Source organism: Piliocolobus tephrosceles, chromosome 14, assembly GCF_002776525.5.
Source record: "Piliocolobus tephrosceles isolate RC106 chromosome 14, ASM277652v3, whole genome shotgun sequence".
Classification (NCBI taxonomy): domain Eukaryota; kingdom Metazoa; phylum Chordata; class Mammalia; order Primates; family Cercopithecidae; genus Piliocolobus; species Piliocolobus tephrosceles.
Window position 1 is genome coordinate 67,201,614 of NC_045447.1, and position 6,995 is coordinate 67,208,608.

Consider the following 6,995-nt stretch of genomic DNA (forward strand, 5'->3'; position numbering starts at 1 on the left):
TGGCAGTTAAGGATATCCACTGTTGAGGCCAAGATTGCTTCTAGTCTTATCAAGTATCAACCACTTACACCACTCACACTTTTGTGTCAGCCAAACAGACCTTTCTTTCCTGGAATTCAGACTGCTGGAAAAAGTATAAATTGGTGAAGCAATTCTGGTAGACAATTTGGCACTGCATAAACAAAATAAAACAAAACGCATACAACTTCACATTTTAAGATATCTCCTTTACTCCAGCAATTTATTCTTCTTCTAGGAGTAAATCCCAAGGTAATAATGATTGTATACAACCTCACGGTCTCTCCATCTTTCTTTTTCTAACAGTGTTTGTTATATTGTTATTTATTGTAATGAAAACCATTGATTGCTTATCCAATTATCTCCTTTCCAAGGATTTTTCATTTACATTCATTTATTCATGTCACCCATGTTGATTCAGGGCTAACATTTTCCTGCTCCCAGTCCTAAAGCTGAGCCTCATTGGTCTTAGGAAATTTCACTTTTTCCAGTCATTTGTTGGGAAACAATGACCTATACTTACCCATTGAGAGCTTTTCTCCAATCACAGGAAATGGTTCAGAAATGAATGTATGAGGCATAAGAGGGCATTTGCTGGGGGCACTAGAAGAGGCAGTGGCTCTTTCTCTGGATGTTGCTGTGTTTGAATGTGAGGCTCAGAACTGATGGTATAATTTTTTTTTCCTCACCAGCAAAAGGGCTAAGCAAACCCTTTCAGAAGAGTAGGACCAAGAGAATTTCAGAGAAATAGAGCCTGAGCTATAATTGAATCACAGCTGACCCGTGCCCTACTTCTGGATTTTAATCAGTTATGTGAACCTTAACAAGCCACTCAATGCTGTTTAAGTGATTTGAGTTGACTCTTCCTTCTCTTTTGGTTGAATCCATCAAAGTTGATACTTTTTAGAGGGAAATACTACAAACATTCTAGATATCCACCAATAGAGAATTGGTTATATAATTGCAACCACAATGGAAATTAAGAAGGAGATAAGGGTGACACTGTGGAAGAAGCTATAATGACATATAATGATATTCCTACTATTTTTGTGTACAAATTAATTTTAAAAACAATGTATGCACTATAATCAATTTTTACTCACAATTTATATTTATACTTAAAAATTGTGTGAAGACTGGAAGAGTAGTAGCACAGTGTCTGGAATATAGTAAATATGCAGTACATTTTTGCTATTATTTTTATTTAACAAACTATTAGCGGTTGTATTTAGGTGATGGGATAATTAATAACATTTTCTTATCTTGGCTTAGCTGTATTTTCTCAATTAAACTCACTTCATTTTTTAACAATAAGAAAAAACAGCCCTTTCAAAATGATTTAAATCTTAATGCACTATCGTGTCTTCATCATTAATTTTTAAAGGATCAATAGATCACTATGATTACCTCATAAAGAATTCTTTTCTCCCCAGCTTTATTGAGATATAATTGACAAAATGGCATATATTTAGGTGTACAATGTGATAATTTGATATGTGTGTACATTGTGAAATGAAGTTAATTAACATATTCCTCATCTCACATAGATACCATATTTGTGTTGTGGTGAGAACTGCTCTCTTCGTATACAATACAACACTATTAACTGTAGTCACTATTCTATACATTAGATTCCCAGAGCTTATTTGTCTTATAACTGAAAGCTTGTGCCTTTTGACCAGTATCTCCTTATTTATTCCTCCCTCCGGGATCTTGATAGTCAGGCTTGTGCTCTCTGCTTCCATTAGTTTCACTTTTTTAGACTCCACATATAAGTGAGATCATACAGTATTTGTCCTTCTGTGTCTGGCTTATTTCAGTCAGCCTCATGTCCTCCAGGTTCATCCATGTTGTCACAAGTGGTAGACTCTCCTTTCTATGGTTGAATAGTGCTCCATTATGTATATGTACACACACATTTTCTTTATCCATTTGTCCATCAACAGATACTTAGAGTATTTCTACATAAAGACTTCTAGAGATGTATTTTTTTATAAAAACATCTCTCTGAATTCTAAATAGATTTTCCACCTGCCTTCTCTTTCTTCAAATTTTGTCTCCTTTTAAAGTCCTTAGTTTTCTCATCATCTTTTCAAAACTTTTTCAGCTTTTTAAGACACAACTTAAATATTGTGTTTTGCATCCAGTCTTTCTAGGTCATGCTGGTCAGATAAAATTTCTTTCTCTTTTGAGACTATATAGATTTATAAGCTGATATTTTTGTTCTTGTTCTTTTGTTTTTGCATGTTTTTCAAAGCTTACATGGAATTCAAAAATATCTACAGGAGATGCTAATTAAATATTGAGAGGTTTCCACATAAAAATATGAATTTTCTTTTGAAAAATAAGAAAACCTGACAGTCTTGGACCTGCATGTGATGAGGTCCAGGACACATTACCCCAAAATTTGGCACTTTGACATACTGAACATTTTAAGCTGAAGAAGTCTGAGAAAATGGCAAAAACGAGAAAGTCTCTGATTTTTTCCCCACCCTTCTTTCCTAAAGCAGGTCTTAAGACCCTCACGTGAAAGGTGCCCTCCTATACCTGGAGGGAAAAACCATCTTTATCTCAAGAGGATGGAACACTGAGAAGGATCCAAATAAACAGGCCTTACTAAGTTTCCCTCAGTTCCTTCACATAATGGAGCTCATACCATTCACCCTACCCTATCTGTCCACAACTGACCACTCTTCATCAAATCTAAAATAAAAACACACAGGCTTAATAATTTCCTCAAGTTTTCTTTTCCTTGTGAAGGCTCCTGTGTCATGTAAAACTTATTTTAAGTAAATTATGCCTTTATCTTGTAGATCTGTTTTTTGTTTGTTTGCTTGGGTTTTTTGTTTGCTTATTTGTTTTGTTTTGTTTTTGTTTTTTGTTTGTTTGTTAGAGGAGTGCCAGGCAATGAACCTAAGATAGGTAGAAGGAAGATAAGTTTTTTTCTCCCATACAAATGTTTGGATAATAACAATTAGCTTAGGTTGAGTGGCAGCTGCCCTTTTAAAAGGGTATTTGTTTCCTGATGCATTTCATTCGTTTCTATTACCTGCTGGTCCCTGTAGACATTTGACTCTTAATATAACTTGGTGGGGCTCAACACAGCAAGGTTATTTGGGGACTTGTTTATTAAACATGAGTTGATTTTATATGAAAGTTTCCTATATAATACATTTTTAGGGACCAAGACCCATGCCTTACATATATTTGTAAACTCCTAGTACTTTACAGTAAACTTGTATATATTATTTGTTGAACGAACTGAAGCAATAAGCAAATAAATAAAACCCTTGCCACATTCCATAAATTGTATACTTAAGTAGGGGGTTTGATTGTCTATTTGATTAGTTGACTAAAGAAAGCACTTTAGAAAACCACATTTGTAGACAAATAAGAAAAGAGTGTTAGGGATCATCATGACTGAACAGGTCCTGCGTCATTGTAGAATTTCAACAAAGTGACGAATTTTTAAAGATGATTTATGAGATCTGGCCTGGCATTGCACCAAGAAACATTATTTGCTTGCTAAAAATTTTGATGTATTTTCTTCTGTCCTTTTGCTAGTAGAAATACACTTTACCACCTGTCAAGACAGTGACAGAAATGCTGAAAATGTCATGATAGAGCCATCGCTTTTGAAAAATGCTAGTAGTTATGTCAAGCTGTGACAGTGAAATTTTGGAAACTATTAACAGAGGTCATTTTCAATTTCTATATTAAATTTTGTAAAGAAAGAAACTATAGCATCATTTTAGCTTTCTCCACAACATTACCTAAAATTTTAGTTGCTGTAAGTGGGGAAAGAAAACTACTGGGATAACAAGTGAAATAATTTTTGATTGTGAAGAAAAATTTCAAAAAGTAACTACTATTTGTGGTATGTTCTATGGACACTCATGGCTGCCAAAAGATAGGCTAGAATTTAAAACACATTCAAGTCTCTTACATATATTAAATTAAACTTATTTGTATGTGTGGAATGATAAGGTGGAGAAATCTAGATGTATACATGACAGCTGTAAAGTTGGGGTTGCCTTTTTTTTGAAATAGGGTCTCACTATGTTGCCTAGGCTGGTTGTCAACTCCTGGGCTCAAGTGATCCTCCTACCTTGGCCTTGTAAAGTGCTGGGATTACAGGCATAAGCCCAGGGTTGCCATTTTAACAAGGATTCCCTAGTTAAATAATTTCTTTCCTTTAACTATCCATAACCTGGCAGCTTTGTGGAAATGTGAAATGGGAGTGGCAGAGTATCTAACACAGAACTGTGTTGATAAAGTCAATCTTACCTTGGTCTCATAGTCTGAACTTTGGAACTACGTTATATATCATTTAGTGATGAGAATATGTTCTGAGAAATGCATCTTTAGGAGATTTTGTCATCAGGTGAACATCTAGACTGTACTTACACAAATCTAGATGATATAGTCTACTACACACCTAGGCTATATGATAAAGCCAAGTGCTCCTAGGCTACAGACCTGTATTGCATGTTACTGTACTGAATACTGTAGGCAGCTGTGTGTTTAAACTTAGAAAAGGCACAGTAAAAATATAGTATAAAATATTTATAAAACAGTACACCTGTAAAGGGCACTTAGCATGAATGGAGCCTTACAGGACTAGAAGTTGCTCTGAGTGAGTGAGTGGTGAGTGAATGTGAAGGCTTAGGATATTGCTGTATGCTACTATAGACCTTCTAAATATTGCATGCTTAGGCTACACTAAATTTTAAAAAAAGGTTTATTTCCTCAATAGTTAATTAACCTTAGCTTACTGTAACTTTATTTAATTATTTAATTAATTTTTCAATTTTAAAAAATCATTTTGACTTTTGTAATAACATTTAAGACACAAATATTTTTATGACTGTACAAACATCTTTTTTTCTTTTATCTTTATTCTATAAGACCTTTACTATTTTTAAATTATTTAAGTTTCTTTTTTTCTTTTTAAACTTCTGTGTTAAAACCTAAGACACAAACACACACATTAGCCTAGGCACACAGGGTCAGGATCATCAACATTGCTGACTTCTACCTCCATATCTTGTCCCACTGGAAGGTCTCCAGGGCAATAACACATATGGCGCTGTTAGTCACCTCCTATGATAACAATGCCTTCTTCTGGAATACCTCCTGAAGGACCTGCCTGAGGCTGTTTTACTGTCAACTTTCTTTCATATGTAAGTAGGAGTACATTCTAAAATAATGACAAAAAGTATAGTATAATCAATACATAAACCAATAACATAGTTGTTTATTATCGTTGTCAAGTATATACTGTATATAATTATATGTGCTGTATTTTTATATGGCTGGCAGCACAGTAGGTTTGTTTACACAAGCATCACCACAAACATGTGAATAATGTGTTGCACTATGACTTTAAGAGGGCTATGATGTCACTAAGCCATAGGAATTTTTCAGCTCTATTATAATCATATGGGGCCACCATGCTATACACCATATGTCATTGACCAAAATGTTCTTATGTGGTGCATGACTTTATATAATTTGGACATGCATATTTCCATCTGAATAAAACTTCTACTACTTGATGTTTCTTGGCCTCTCTGAGCTTCATTTTATCTATAAAATTAGAATAAATATACTTAAAAATGAACTTCAGCATGATTGACAGGAGTATATAAAATGGTGGAATTAGTGTCCCCCCAAATCCGTCTCCATCCCCCTCAAGATTTTGGAGGTTTTATGCTTCCTCCACCCTCCCCTTTTCAAAATCTGTTTAAGAGGAGGGATTCTAGTAAGATCACTCATACTTAGATGCAAATAAGACATCAAGAGTCAACTGCCCAAGCATGTGTTTACCGGGGGTCAAAGGTTTTAAATCAAAAGAATGAATCTTTAACTGTGGAGTTTTAGGGATTAATTACTTATTGGGGGAGATATTTATTTGCTCAGATATTCACTTCCTTGTGCTTTTGTGTTCCAGTCATAGAAGTGGTAGGCAGTCTGCTAGCTAGACTAGCAAGCAACCAACTGGGCAAGCTGAATACTAAGGAATATTAAAAAGGGATACTTTTCTACGTAGTCATGTATTTATTTAAATACACACACACACACACACACACACACACACACACACCCCGCACACACACCGCACACACACGCAGGTTTCTTGTTTCTTCTATGGCTACCTAATATTAAAGCAAGAAGTACCTAATCTCTGCCTGGGAAGGGCAGAACTTCCAAATAGAATATTATTGCTAACAGTGGCCTTGTTATATTGTCATTCAACTAGGGGAAGCACCAGCATAGGAATTAAGGCAGCACTTTCACATTTGCATTTGCCATGTAAATACACACATCAGGTGAAATGACTTTGCTTCTTTAAAGGGAAAGAGCATCTTCTTGTAGAGGGAGAGAGGTCACAAAACATGTATTAAGTTCAATTTCCGAGCCTCATTTTGAAGTATCTAAACATAATTTCTCTGAACCCAGCACCGTTAGTAAGATCAACTTTCTGAACTGAAATGTGAGCTTTGGATCATAGCTTGAGACAGATGTATAGAACTTTGGATAAATGATTTGCTACATTCTAGACTTCTACTACTCTTTTTTTTTTTTTTTATTATTATACTTTAAGTTCTAGGGTACATGTGCATAACGTGCAGGTTACATATGTATACATGTGCCATGTTGGTGTGCTGCACCCATCAACTCGTCAGCACCCATCAATTCATCATTTATATCAGGTATAACTCCCCAATGCAATCCCTCCCCCCTCCCCCCTCCCCATGATAGGCCCCAGTGTGTGATGTTCCCCTTCCCGAGTCCAAGTGAGCTCATTGTTCAGTTCCCACCTATGAGTGAGAACATGCGGTGTTTGGTTTTCTCTTCTTGTGATAATTTGCTAAGAATGATGGTTTCCAGCTGCATCCATGTCTCTACAAAGGACGCAAACTCATCCTTTTTTATGTCTGCATAGTATTCCATGGTGTATATGTGCCACATTT